A 16134-nucleotide genomic window follows, 5' to 3' on the forward strand; every position below is an offset into this window, starting at 1 on the left:
GCATGTAAGATGTCTCTAACAATCAACAGGATCACACTTGCTTTTAATTTCATTTATTTATTTATTTTTATTTTGGTGCTCTGGGAATTGAACTCAAGAGTATTATACTCCCCAAGCCATAGCCCCAACCCCTTTTATTTATTTATTTTTATTTTGAAATAGGTGTCACGTAGTTGCTTAGGATCTTGCTAAGATGCTGAGGCTGGCCTTGAATCTGTGATCCTTCTGTCCTAAGCCTCCTAAGAACTGGTATTATAGATATGAACAGGCACAATCAGCTAGTACCCAGCTTTTAGAGAAACATTTTTACGTCTTACAATTTTTTCCTTCATTTCTATGTATGATAGATAACACAGGGATGTAACTTCACTTCAAATATGAAGCTTCTTTGGCTCAAGATACATAACCAGAAATGACTGCATTTTTTTTCTATCACTTTTAGATGCCCTCTCCTGCCCTTTTCAGAATTCCCTCTGGAAACACACTCTTATCAATAATATTTTCATGCTGACTTAGTTAAAAATAAAAGTAAAATAAGCCAGTTATTATAGCTGACAGACGTGTGAAGGCCTGACCTCACAGTGATTGGGATACCAATGGACAGATCTGTGAGCACCTGAAATCACAGGAAATCATTTGCCTATCATGTTTTCAGCCATCCTATTTCAGGAACTCTTCTCTCAGCCAGTTTTGTAAGTTTTCATCATGATGATAATAGTAATAATTATAACAATCCTAATGGCAGATATAATTTAGTGGAAGTTTATGTAAGCAACCCAGCATTTTGTTGACACACATTTTTCACAGTTAGCATCTCTGAATTTTTTATGTGTCTTATAATCAATGACAACATATAATTAATTGATATCTTATCTTAGTTGAAAATAAAACAATTTATGCTGCTTATTAGCAATAATTTCATAGAATCAATGATATATGGCAACATAAGTTATGTCTAATCCTTGTATCAACTTATGAGGAAATCTCAACATCATTTTTTTTGTGGTACTGGGGATGGAACCCAGGGACTTTCTACCTCCATACTACACCTCCAGACCTACTTTATATTTTATTTGGAAACAAGGTCTTACTAAGTTGATGAACCTAACCCGCTGAGGATGGCTTTGAACCTGCGATCCTCCTGTCTCAGCCTCCCAAGTACTGGGAATACAAGCATGTGCCACCATGCCCGGCTCTCAACATAATTTTCAACTGATTATATATATATATATATATATATATATATATATATATATATATAGTATGTTATTTTTAAATATGTGTAAATTATAGACCACCTAAGCTTAGCAAATTAGCATATGGATTCTTATATGAAGCTGATTCATTCTTCTTTTTTGTGGCAAGAACTCTTGAAATTTATTTCTTTGCTAATTTTTAAGAATGCAATGCACTGTTATTAACCATGCTTACCATGTTCTATAATAGACCTCTTGAACTTATCCCAGAACTACAACAGTGTTTGAAAATAGAAAAACTGAATTCAGAAAAAAAAAAAGTCATGTAACTTGTCTCAGGCTACAGAGCCAGCAAGCAGGAGAATTGTGATTTGGACAGGTTTGTGTTCTCTCCAGTCTTTAAGAAAAAATATGTTCCAGAGATCTGCTTTTTTATTTATTTTTAAAATTTTTGATGCATTGTAGTCATACATCTTAATTGGATAAAAGATGGTGGAGACATACATGCACACATCACCCAATTATTCCTTACCCAATTCCCAAACCATTCACTCCCCCTCCCTTCCCATGCTTGGCTTAGTGATTGACTTTGATATTTTTGTTTAAGTCCATCATGTCCTTTAGAGAGTTTTCCTTTCCCCCTCCATCCCCTCAGTTAGGTCACCTTATTTGCTCATCTATAGAATCTCTTCTTTATCTAGGGTTCCTCCTGTTACCCATTTATCCTTTGAAGTGACTTAGATACCCAAGGGTCAGCATTGGATCATGTTACCATTTTCTGTTGTGTCATTTCATGTGCAAATTTATTGTCTGATTTCTCAATTGGTCTCATCAGTCACATAGCATAAGTTCAGATTGTATACTAAAAAGAAACACAGAGTCCTGACTGAGTCTAAAAATAAATGATAAATAAAATGCCAACTAGAAGTCCACCTATCATAGCAATTTAGAATAGAGATTTCATTGTCACATAGCCTATAATTAAATTTTGTTTCTCCAGCTTTCCAACGACCTTGAGCAAGTCTTGTACCTTTCTGAGTCCAGGCTCATCATTTATTATATGGTGCATGCAATGTGTTTAAACAGTGTGTTCCTTGAAACAGGCTAGAAGATATAGCCAGAAGAGTGAGCAGGTGCCTACGTTCCAGATTCCCTTGGAATACCGCAGAGAACATGTTTGATATGTGCCACAGCTTACAGCATGAAGCTGTGCACTAGGAATGAGTCACCTCTTAACATGATGCCAAGGAAATTGAGCTCATGTGCCATGCTGATATTTTGTCCATGTTTTCTATATTCCCTTTGGTGATGCTTCTGTGGTTGCACATGCTCCTGGAACAACAGTAGCTCCATTATATTTCTTTTTATTTGGTGGTACTGGGGTTCCTGGAAACTCTTCTACCTCTGGGCTACACTCCCAAACCTATTTTTAAAATATTTTTATTTGGAAACAGGGTTGTCTTAAGCCGGCAAGGCTGGCTTTGAACCTGCACGATCCTCCTATCTCTGCCTCCCAAGTGCTGGGATGACAAGCATGCGCCACCACGCCTGGCTAGCTCCACTATCTTAAGAAGGGTACAGAACAGCAAGCATAACTTGGTGCAAGCCAGAACTGTGAATCTAAATGTCAGTGGCTGTGTGAAAAAATCCAAATAACAATGCTAGAGTCAAGGTTTGTTTTGAGAATTTAATTACAATATACAATGTTCAGCAGTTCATTTCAATTAAAGTCATTGATGATGGCTGTAATGATAGTGATGTTGATTTGGTGGTGGTAGTCATAATTAATCGAGTGACTCTTTCATCTTAGATTCTTTTAAAGTGTAGCATACATTTACTCTGTTAGAAACCATGCTAGAGTTATGCACATACCTTATTTAAATTTCACACAAAAAAATCCTCTTTGTAGATGAAAATACCAGGATCAGAGACCAGAATCCAGTCCTCCAACTTCAAGCATTCCATTTGTGCTATAAAGTCTTTAAGAATCCTTCTTATTTAAAAATTTATCATAGGATCACTTTTTTAGATAAGATTTTATATATTTCAAAGTAGGTCATACACATTTTGTCAGTTTTTATTTGCTGCCCTATAAAAGGAGGTTATTGAAAAGAATAATGTGTGAGTCAGAGATCAAATTGTATTTTCCCTTTTCAAAATCCATCAGGCCTATTAGATAAGTTTCTATTGAAAATTCTGCCAACAGTATATAGTAGTGAGGATTCAAAACAACTGGAACTCTTACAAATTGTTGGTAGAAATAATGCCAATTTCTTATAAACATACATCAATCCTATGAGGCAGTAATTCTACTCCTAGGTATTTATCCTCAAGAAGTGAAAAAGAATATCCAGATAAAAGAACTCATATAAATTTTTATAGTCATTTTACTAATAGAAGTCCAAACTTACAAGAAACTCAAATGCTTGTTAATAAGAAAGTGGCCAAGCAAGTGTGGTAAGCTTACATAATGTAATATTATTCACAGCAACAGAACTGAATCTCAAAGTCCATTTTCTGAGCAAAGGAAGCAAGGTAGGATATACTCTCTGATTCCATTCCCATGAGCCCCTAGGTGAGGCAAACTATTCTGCAGTGATGAGATGCAGAAAAGTGGTTGCCTTCATTTGGGAAAATGATTGAGAAAGGGCATGAAGAAATGTTCTGGAGTGATGAAAATGTACACTATCTTAATAGGATATGGGTTACATGGGTGTATTTATTTGTCAAATTTTAGTAATTGTAACAGTTAAGATCAGTGCTTTACACAGTATATAAATTATACTTGGCTAAAAAACACACAGCAGGAGCTATAATTAGATTTTTCATCAGACTAATAGTTCACTTCATACCTTTTATTTAAAATCAGTTTTAAAGATATCTATAAAAACAATTTGGTCATGATTTTTATTGCTAATGTTTCCACCCCCAAGGGCTTTCATCACTACAACATAAAATAATAATCATATCCAAATATCTAATCACCTCCCTTTGTTTCTATAACTCTTAAGATTATCTGGGCACATGGATCACTTGCTGAAGGACAAATTCTTCAGCCTTTCCTAAAGACCTGTGTGTATCTCTAAAGAAGTTCTACCTAACTAAAATGGGCACTATATGCAACTTTCAAGTTGCATTCTTAAAAGGCAAGAAGTGTGCCCTTTTTCCATTCTTTGCCGGCTAAAATATTACTCCTACAAGACATGAACTTGAGCCAAATACAAAAGTGTGTCTAAGACTGTTAAGATAAAAGAAGCTTGAGTTCTTTCTTTTCAAGTCAACAACACAGCCCTGGATACCTATCGATATATCTAAAAAAGAGAATAAAAGTAAACTTCTCTGTTTTTATGCTTCTGTATTTGGGAAGTTCTTTTGTTATAACCACCTAATCATTATCTTAATTAAATAACCACCCTATATTTAGGCAATCTCTACAGGTCTGCTTTGGGAATCCACTAACATCTGCTTAAAAAGAGGGCTGCAGAGGAACTGATACAGGGCAAGCTGTCACATTGAGTTTTCAGCCCTGGAAATGAACATCCGGCTCCAAATGAGGCAGCATCTCAGATTCGCCCAGGCTAGCTCACAACCCTGGCTACACTACCTGGCTCACATACCTCCTCATAAACATTACACCCTAGCTGTGGAAGACTTATAAAGCCAGAAGCTGGGCCTGCAGTGTAGACCTCTTGTTCCAAGCTTCTCCAGAGGAAGAGATGTGAAATCAGTCATTTTTCTTCTTCAGAAACATCCTCCCTCATTCCCCAGAGAGATTATGTCCTTGCCAGTCTAGACTGATTTTCAAAGTTTCATTCCATCACCCGTTCATATTTTGCTTATTTTTATTTCATTTCCTCCTGGTTTTGCCACAGCCTTCCTGCTCTACTCCTCAATGTTTTTTTCCCCTCAGTTCTCTCTAATTTGCCCTTATGCTATCCTCTAGATCAGTGCTGACTTTCCTGACACAGATGTGCCAAGAGACTTAACTAACCACCTAGATATTTCCTCACACTTTGCCCTTCTCATAGTGAATTCACTTCTTTCAACACACTTTTACTGTTAAATAAGCCTTGAGTTAAGCAGAAACATTTGGTGTCTCCAAATCGCATATGAGATGCTTGAGACCAAATGGAAATAAGTTCAAGGTTACTTAATGAGATGGGGCACAGTGAGAGGGCAAAAGAGGTTCCCTGATTACAAAGCCAATACTCCACTCAACACACTATAATCTTTCTCCTTGGCACCCTCTTAGAAATTAGGGCAACGAAGCCATAAGCAGAGCACTCTGTTCTAGATGAGAAAATGATGAGAGTAAGACAAAAGAGGAGAGTTCTAAATTCTTAGAAGTTAATCTTCCTTCCCTAATTTGGCAATTGGCACCATGAATTCACCATTAAAGACAAATTACATATATATAATCTCTCCGAGGAGTGAGGGAGAATGTTGTTGAATATGTATATTAAATATGTATATTATATATGTTATATTATATTATTATATGTAATAATAACATTATCATATATAATGTTATATACAATATTATATATTTATGCATAATTTTATTTTATATATATAATCAGCAACATTCATTCTCACATCCCAGAGAGATTATTTCTTTTCAGTCCAGCTTTGACTTCCAAAATGTCATCTCCTCAATTCATTTTGCTTATATGCTGAGGAGCATATGTCTATATATTTCATCTAAGACATTCACCTCAAAGTCATTTTTAAGTCACTCTCCACTAAATCATTTACCAACTTTTATTTTTCAGCCTCCTTAGAATAAAAATAATCACATCCCTTTATTTTGACAGTTGCTGACTGAGCCTTTATAATATCCAGACTGCTTTAATCAATACCTTTATACCCTGAACTCTATTTTGTATCTTTTCCAATATACTCTGTACAGTGCTGCTTCGTGATTTTTCTGTGAGACAGATCTGCCCCTGGTGTTTTCTGCTTGAGCTATTTTAATGGTTTTCTTTCATTTTATGGATGAAATTCATGTTCTTTACTCTCATATGTGAGCCTCCTTATATGCAGATTCTCATGCACTTCTACAGATTTCTCTCCTGCCCGTCTCTGCATTCACACTTTGTTTTGCTCATACTGAGCTACTTGAAGCCTCTCTAATGCCTCATTCTGTTTGCCTCCTCTGTGCCAAGGTTCAAGAGCTCAAATATATTTAGAGGTCAAGCATTAGTGTACATGCGACTGTAGGTATAAGGTAGCAGAGAGTAGTAGAATCATGTGTTGTTTGCATTAACAGCATTTAAATTTAAATTAAAAACACTACACTAAAGCCAAATGGAACTGCTTGGAGAACTATCCCAATTGCTGGCAGCTAGATTGTAACCCGTGACTGTGTTTCTCTATATTCTCTTTCATTTATTAGAAATATCTGCATTCTCTTCTCCTTCGTTTCATTCACTCTAGATAATTTTTAAACATTCAAATTGATCATTACTTCCTGTGATCAAAGCCCTTCTGACTTTGTATGAGTCCTCTGCTACAGTTCTCTTACATTTTTCTACTATCTCTGTGTGATGGATACATATAGAATGTCCCCTGAAGACCTCATGCATCAATGTTCAGAGCTGGTAAAGTTAAGTCATACAGGTTGCAATGCATTTTCTAGGTGGTAGGCAGGTGGGTCGAGGCTGGAGGCGGTGGGCCCTTGAGGATTGTGCTTCTGTCTCTGAGTCCCACTGTCTCTTCTTCCAGCCTGCATGATGTGAGAGTAGACCCGTGTTCTCTTCCTCTCTCTGCTGCTGCTGTCATGCCCTGAGCTCCGCAGATTCAGCCTGACATCGACTGATCCTTGACATCCACAAAACTGTGAACAAATAAATATTTCTTTCTCTAACTTGTGTGGTAAATTGGTTTTTAGATCACAGAAGTGAGAATGTTGTGTTACAATGAGAGAACGTTGAAGGCAGAAGACCTTGCCTATATCACATTTAACCTCAGCTTCCAGTATGTTTAGCATACAGTTGGTGCTTATTCTATATTTGACTCAATAACTGTATAAGCAAATCAATTTATATTTGAATGGAGTATATTATAAGAAATGAATATTCTGAATATATGATTCTGAGGCCCATATCTGGAATGTCTATACTGATGGGAAATGATATTTCCCCATTATTCCACCCAATTCTTCTACAGGGACTGTTTTCTATAGTTCTGAGGAAATGCTTCTCTTTGTTTTTCTTCTTTTGTATGTGTGTGATGCTGGGGATTGAACCCAGGGAGTACTTTACCGCTTAGCTACACTCCCAGCCCTTTTTACTTTTTATTTTGAAACGGTCTCACTAAGTTACCACATGCTGGCTTCAAACCTGTCATCTTCCTGTCTCAGCTTCTGCCACAGGGTCTAGAAGCTATATTTCTCTTTAAGAATCACATATTCTACTTCTTTATTTTAAACAACTGAATAGAATATCAGTAATCTTGATTTAAACAAAATTTTTCTTTTTCCTAAAAATCACAACTCTTGTTTTGCTTTGTTTTGCAGTTAATTGACTGTCATTGAATGGTATGTAATAGAGAAATGCCACTGCATCAGAATTCTATCTTCAAACAAATACCACATTATAAAAAAGCAATTAAATATTAAGATTATAATCTCTTCATCGTCAGCAATCTACATGTTACAATGTAGCAAGTTAGCAGAGATAATGGAATCATAATTGGCTTGGAAAATGAGGTTGGAGGAATAATAACACAATAGGGACTTCAGAAGGAATGAGTGTATCAAGTTTGTGACGTCATTGGTACAAGGAGAAAAGGACATGGTCCTAGAGAGCTCGGTGACAAACTGGAACAGAAGCAAGAACAACCAGCTTACCAATTGCCCCTAGACGAAACAAATGAAGAGCTCACTTTCTCCCTCAAAGGGCTTCATAAGTAGTGAGTTCCAAGTAACTAGGAAACATTAGTTTTGTTGAGTAGCAAAGGAAAGAGGAAAAAGGAGAGGTGTCCAGTTATGAAGTTAGAGCTGAGCTCCCCAGGCAGAACTGTGAAGGCATAAGAGCACCATGCAGCTGCCTAGTGAGAGCTGGCTCATTAGAGGAATGTGACTGTAATCAAGCTCCTTCTGCATGTGACACTAGGATCCCACATCTGCCGGAGGCTGCAAGCTCTGAAGAGACTGCTGATTGAAATGGGAAAAATGGTAAGAGTAATTTGGAGCCAGATTAACAAGTTTGCTTTGAATTAAGTGATGAGCATACCCTAGAATAGAGAGAGAGACCTGTTGTAGATTCAGGATCAGACAGTGATGTGAAATGCCTTTTATTCTAGTCCCTGGCCTTCAATGACACCTAAGTCACCCCGAGTAGAAGTTAGGCTGTGCCCACCTTGCAGCAGAGGACTTCCACCAATACATCTAGGACATATATTACAAAAATTTGTACTAGATGGCAAACAAGGATAAATGTCAGAATTTTACCCGTGTTGATTAGGTGAAATTTAAAAGGCAGGTGATGCTTGAGATGTGTCTCTTTTCTGCTGTCCAACGCATTTGTAGCTTACCAGGATCTAGCTGGTCTGTTATCAAACTCTAGGAGACAGAACACAACTATTTGTTGATGGGCCCTTTAAGCTGCATGACTGCAGAAGCACCAACCACCATAGTCCTCTGCAATGGCAAAACCAAGGACTGGGGGCCAAGTATCATAGCTATGGCATCAGGAATAAATAGTGTGTTCTAGCTCTGTCTCATGATCCTGGCCTTTATGGTTATAAAGGCATCCACTGGCTGGGTATAGTGACACATGCTTATAATTCCAGTACTTGAAAGACTGAGACAGGAGGATCGCAGGTTTGTGGTCAGCCTCAGCTACTTGGTGAGGCCCTCTGCAACTTAATGAGATCATGTTTCAAAATAAAGAATAAAAAAATAGGGCTGGGGAAGTAGCTTGGAAATAAAACACACCTGGAATCAATCCCTACTATGGCCAAGAAAAAAAAAAGGATTCCACCTTTGCTGTGATCAGGGGGCTGAAGTCTCTATCACTCACCTACCTACAAACCTTCAATGGTCTTCCACCTCAAATAGGCTAAAATCAAAACAGCATGGCAGCATGCATGGCCTTTCTGGAGATGAGTGCTGCCTATCCATTTAGACTTCATCCTTTCCCACATACTTCCTCTATTTGGGGAGATCCACATGGCCATGCATTCCCACATGTCTTTGCTTTTGCATATATTATTCACTTTGCTTGCAAGTATTCCTATCAGAACATACCCATGGAGTCTCACTTGTCTTTTGTTGTCTGCTCTAATGTAACCTCTTCTTATATAGGGGATGTCAATTCCTCCCTTTCTTTGGCCACTATGTCCCTCATGAGTTCTATTACTTAGCGCATGAGACAACACCAGTAAAATATTTAGAACAGTACTCTGCGCACAATACACTCAATAAGTATTAGACAATATTCTTTTTTTAATCACAGAATTTTGCAGTTACCAGTCTACATTTGCTTCCGTCCTCACTAGATGGTAAATGTCTTAAAGGGAAGGAAAGAAATGTAAAGTATTTATCTTGGTACTCCCATCACTTTTTCTCCAACTCTGTCTCCACTTAAAATCTATATGGCTCCTTCTGGGTGTGGTGGCGCACGCTTGTAAACCCCATGCTTGGGAGGTGGAGACAGGAGGATCACGCAGATTCGAAGCCAGTCGTGCTGGCTTAAGAGACCCTGTCTCCAAATAAAATATAAAATAGGTCTTGGAGTGTAGCTGGAGGTAGAAGGGTTCCATCCCCAGTACCACCAAAAAAAAACAACAACAACAACAACAAAACAACAACAACAAAAAAAAAAACCCTATATGACTCCCTATTGTTTTGATTCCCATGTAAAAAAGAAAATATTTTAGTATTAAAAGCCTTTAAGGATGAAACACCTCATTTTGAATCCTCACTTTGTAGGAGTCTGTATACCTGGGATTTTTCAGTGTATTTTTTAACTCCTAAATTTCTAGCTACGTCATCAGTAAACAAAGGGGAAAATATCCGCAATATAAGTTTTTCTTAGATTTACAAAGGGTCATGTTTGTTAAGCATGCATCACACGGCAAGACTGTTATACATCTATAACTCTCACCAAGGGATGAAGACGGAAGTCATATGGACGCCAGACGACAAGTGTTATAACAGGAAGAATTTATTAGTAAAGAAGGTTTTTCAAAACTTCAGTGTTAACAAAAAAGAAATAAAAAATGACTCATACAAACTTTTTCAGACTACTTTGCTCTTTTACTGTGAAATACAAAAGGATATAATTGTATGCAGTTGGCAAAGACTCTTACCTTTAATGTGAAACTTGAGAAAATCCAAAATGCAATCTTTATTTTATAAAAATCAGATCCAGAAGCATAATGTTCATCTCCTTTAGAAAGTGACTCAGTGAAATAGTTCTTGAGCTCAAAGGAAAGGAATTTAGGACATTAAATGTAAAAAAAAAAAAAAAAAAAAAAAAAAAAAAAGATACTTTCCTTTGAACCTGGTACTGGAGAAATAATAAAGGCTTGAGCTATCCCTACCTCTCTTTTTCCTCCCTCTGTTCCTCCACCAATGGAATAGAAAAATTTTAGCAAAAAAGCATCCAGAATCATGCTGAGAACCTGATAGTGCACACCCGTAATTCCAAATTTTGAGAAGCTGATAAAGGAAGATTGCTGGTTCAAGGCCAGCCTCAGCAACTTAGGGAGGCCCTATTTCAAAATAAAAGATGAAAAATGGCTGGGGGTGTAGTTCTGCGGTATAATGGCCTTGGGGGTCACTCTTCAGTACCAAAAATAAATGAATAAATAAATAAGCATCAGAACGTTAAGTATAAAAAAACCAAAGACCATTATTAAGATTTAGTATTGAAGCCAGGTATGTTGGTTCACACCTATAATCCCAGCACTAGGGAAAGTGAGACAGGAGGATCGCAGGTTAAAAGACCAGTCCCAGCAAATTAGCGATGCCCTCAGCAGCTTAGTGAGACCCTGATTCAAATAAAAGAAAAAAAAATAGAACTGAGGATGTAGCTCAGAGGTAGAATGCCCCTGAGTGCATGCAATCCCCAGTAACACACACACACACACACACACACACACACACACACACACACACACTTTAATTTACGGTAGAATCACTCAAATGAAATAATAATAGCTTTTGTTACAAAGGCCGTTTTTTTTTTTTTTTCAACTGAGAAATAACAAGATGAAATAGTTTGAGAAAATGATAAAGACTAGCTTCTGGTTGTTAAAACACTCACTACTTCTACAGCAGAGAGTGATAACACACACGTCATCCCAGTACTTGAGAGGCCGAGACAGGAAGATCGCAGGCTTGAGGCCAACCTCAGCAAATTAATAAAACACTGCTTCAAAATAAAAAGTAAAAGCATTTGAGGATGTAGCTCAGAGATAGAATGCCTTGGATTGACTAACCAGTACAAAACCAACCCACAAACACAACACCCACCAAAACAAAACTAGCCACTGCTTCTGGGTGTTACCCACCACTGCAGTGTCACCTTCGTGTCAGGCTTCCGGTGCCCTCAGGCACAGTCATATATTTATTCAAAATCAGCCCCACATATTATCTCCTTGCAACTAAGCTAGTGGCTTAGTTTCTTGAGGATATTAGTCCAGATGTTCACATTATTTTATCAACTAAACAATTTTGTTTGCTTTCTTGTTTCTATTGAACTTTACAATAAATTTGGTCACAAAAGATAAGTATTATGATCTACACTTGAAGTAAAACCGAAAATTTGAGAAGTCAAATGACTGCTCATGAGCTCATGGCACACAGTCTCAAACAAGGATCTCTAAGCACAGGACCCAGTCCATCGTAACATCAGGTCAGGACCCAGTCCATCGTAACATCAGGTGCTGGCTGAGTGTGGACAGGATCTCAGCCAGGAGCGCACTGGCTCGGAACCCAGGTGCATCTGTCTCGTACTCAGAGCTGCTTTGCTGATGAAGGGCATCATCTCTCCTCTCTACTGCTTTTCTGCTCAGCTACAAGGCACCCATGTTAATGAAGTGGAAGCCTTCTGTACTCATAAGCCTCTCTCCACCTACCTCCAAATTACTACCATTACTACCAGTTTTTCTTATTGTCATTTGTTTTCTATTTTCAGCATTTTCCAATTACTTTAGGGAATACAGATGAAAGAAAGTAGAGAAAAGTAAACAGGAATAGGAAACCCAATCCTCTTGGTTGAATGAACTGCTACGGCTCATGTCCAGGCCTCCTTTCTGCCTTTGGAAAATTGTGTGAGAAACTAAAAAATCTTACTACTACTTTGCCTTTGTTAGGGCTGTGACTTCCCTTCAAGAGCAAAGGTGCTAAATTTAGAGGCTGTCTCCTCCTTTCTCCACCTGACTCTAACGAAATATATTTCTTTAGTCTCCACAAACTATGTGAAAACAGTTTATACTCTTATTTTAAATGAGAGAGGGAAAGGAAGAAAGAGAGAGGGAGGAGTAAAAGTTTACATGCCTAGACTTTTTATTTTTATTTTTAACAAGGTCTTGCTAAAGTTGATGAGGGTCTCACCAGGTTGCTGAGACTGGCTGGCCTTGAACCAGCAATCCTCCTGTCTTAGCCTCCCAAATACTGGGATTACAGTTGTGTACCACCACACTTGGATTCCATACTAAATCTTCTTCTTTTTTTTTGTGGTGGCACTTGGGTTCCTTGGAGCCCTTCTACCTCCCCTCCAGACTACACTCCCAGACCTATTTTATACTTTTTATTTTTGGAAACAGGGTCTCTTAAACAAGCGGGTCTGGCTTCGAACCAGTGCAATCCTCCTGTCTCCACATCCCAAGTGCGGGGATTACAAGCGTGCGCCACCACGCCCGGCCACACTAAATCTGCTAATGGTCTAAGTTAATAGCCATAGGATATACCTACAGTGTTCCCAAGGTTCTGGGAATTATTTAATTCCTTCAATTGATTATATACTGGCTTCTCTGTAACATATATATATATATATATATATATATATATATATATATCTTCTCCATGTAAGTACTTACGGATTGGAATTTTAGATCTTTAGAGGAGTCAGTTCCAGTGAAACAAATCCACTCAGAATGTGCAGAAATAAAACAATTCATGGAACAACCCAAGATTAATACAGAGAATAAGGAGAAATGGTGGGGAAGCAGATAGGCATATGTGTTTCCTACATATGTGAGGAATGAATTTGTTATTTGTTTTGAAAATTGAAAAAATTATTGTTTGGATAATTTTAAGTAGTTTACTTTTTAATCTAAATGACTCTGCAATGAACTAAATGCAGTTTGGCAAGAAAAGGAGATAATCTATCAATGCTGTCCCAAACACATCCATGATCCAACTTATGTTAAAAGCCAAGAACTCAATTGTACAAACTCATTTGACCAAAAGAAGAAGAAGGAGGAGGAGGAGGAGGAAGAGGAGGAGGAGGAGGAGGGGAGGGGGAGGAGGAGGAAGAGGAGGAGGGGAAGAGGAAAAAGAAGAAAAGAGGAGGAGGTAGAAGAGGAGGGAAAAGAGATCCTAGCACTGTCACATGATCTATAACGTTTCATGCTTTGTCCCAGGGTCATGTGCATGTCTTTCAGAAGCTTGTCATTGTCAACTCTACATAGAATACTGATTGGTGACTTCTAAAATAAATACAAAAATATACAGTATAGATAGAATAAGGCGAGGATGAAAACAACAATGTACATTTATATTAAATGAGGATTATCTGAGTAATAGAATTGGAAACACTTTGTAAAATGCTATATAAGTAAATATAAGAATGTTGCTTCTAAGACACCTAGAAAATGTGTGTTATTGAATCTAATGTAAGATTCACTAAGTCATGGGGCATTATACCAGATCTGAAAAGCTCCCGGAGAGTATTGAGAGTCTGAATACTTGCAACTTGGCAGCTTCATCATCACTGTGCCCATGCTGGAACTTCAGCTATCATTCCATTACATGGAACTAGCCTTGCAATTTCTTAAGCATAACACAATGCTGTAATCAGACATATTCAAATTTGGTATTTCCAAAGTCATTGTCTTCTCATAGAATAAATGGAATTTGATACTATCTTGAATATCATGACAGATGGCCTCATCATTTCAAAGCAGATGGCAAGATGATTAGGCTAAACTCTGAAATCTTAAATACTAGAACATGAACATTTATCCAACAACTAAGGACACAGAAAGAAAGTATCCTTTCAGAAAGCCTATATTTTGAGAAGATATTTGTTTAAAACCCAAATATTCTTTGGCTCTGGAGGAACTTAGATTTTCCTTGTAAAAAATACATTCTGTTGTGGAATAAGCAGAGACTTGGTGTCAAGCTAACCTGGGCTTGAGTCTAGATTGACTATTTACCAATGTGTGATGACATCATTCACCCACGTTTTCTGTTCTGTACAATTGGATTAATAGTAGTTGTCTTGTAGGATTTGGAGGTTAATTCAGTGAGCTAGCACACATAAAATTATCTTACAGGTGCATACTACCTACACACACTTTTCTTTACTGGCAAGGAGTAAAATTGTACTGCATTTATAGCTAAAGAGATGATAGTACATTTTTTCTTCTACAAATTCTATTTTTCTAGATAGGAGTTTTGATACAACAAACTCTAAGAAAAAGAAAGAAAGATTGAATACAAAATATATAAATATACAAAGATGTAAGCACATTATTGGAAGATATGCCAAGGCATCTTTATTAAACTCAACAGATTTTAAAGTATTTCTGCAATTGTTTTATTTGATCTTCACCATCACTGAATAAAACAGAATCAGCTCCAGCTGCTGGATGTGATGAAGCACACCCATAATCCCGGTACTTTAGGAGGCTAAAACAGAAGGCTCTCAGGTTCCGGGCCAGCCTCAGCAACAGAGTGAGGCCCTAGACAACTTAGCAAGACCCTGTTTCAAAGTAAAAAGAGCTGAGAGATATAGCTCACTGGTAGAATGATCCAGAGTTTAATCTCCTTATTTTTCATACAAATAAGATGTAGGAGCTATAAAATATCCCCAGCACCCAAAGATGTGTTCAAATAAGGAAAAGAGTGTGCACGAGCTTCAAGAAGTACTGTCTGTTACCATAATACCGGTTTCCTCACCTTGCTCCATTGGCAACGTGAACAGCTACCCGACCCCACCAGACCCAGTGCAGCTCATTGTACCTCTACACAGACAAACTTCCTTTCGTATAATTTCATCCCTCCAATGTCTCATATCTGGAGAAGAATGAGAAGTTACCTCTCAGCAATAAATAAAGCAAAGCAGCTTGATTGGCTGAAGGAAGAAGAAAATGAATTTGCTGGAGCCCTCAAGAAAATAGCTGTCCCTTTCCTCTATAACTGCCGCCCCTTGTCTCAGTATTTTACCAGTCACATGATGCAGAACACATAATCTGATTCTCTCTAGACAACTCTGCGGGCTCTATTCCCACCCCTTTGAACATCAGCATATAGTCTTCATCCCACTGATCTATCCCAGTACCTCCCGGGCGCCTGAAGCCTGTGGCTTCTTTAGAATGACTAATTTAACTTTTATCAATTCAACTTGAACAACTCTCATTTTTGAAGAAAAGAAAATTATTTGCTCTGGGTGTGGTGGAGCACACCTGTAATCCCTGTACTTTGGCGGCTGTGACAAGAGAATAGCAGTTTTAAGGATAACCTCGGCAAATAGTGAGACTCTTAACCTAGAAAAGACCCTGTTTCCAAATAAGAATTAAAAGAGGGCAGGGGGTATAACTTGAAGGCGAATGCTTCTGGGTTCACATGCCAATACCACAAAAAGTAAATTAAAAAATAATATAATTTGTCCCTGCCTTCTCACAAGGTTTTATAAATTCCTAGGGGTAGAGGGAGCACTCAGAGAGAAAGAAAAACTTTAATTTACTCATCATTAAATCA

Source organism: Muscardinus avellanarius (assembly GCF_963383645.1).
Source record: "Muscardinus avellanarius genome assembly, chromosome: 1".
In the NCBI taxonomy this organism is placed as follows: domain Eukaryota; kingdom Metazoa; phylum Chordata; class Mammalia; order Rodentia; family Gliridae; genus Muscardinus; species Muscardinus avellanarius.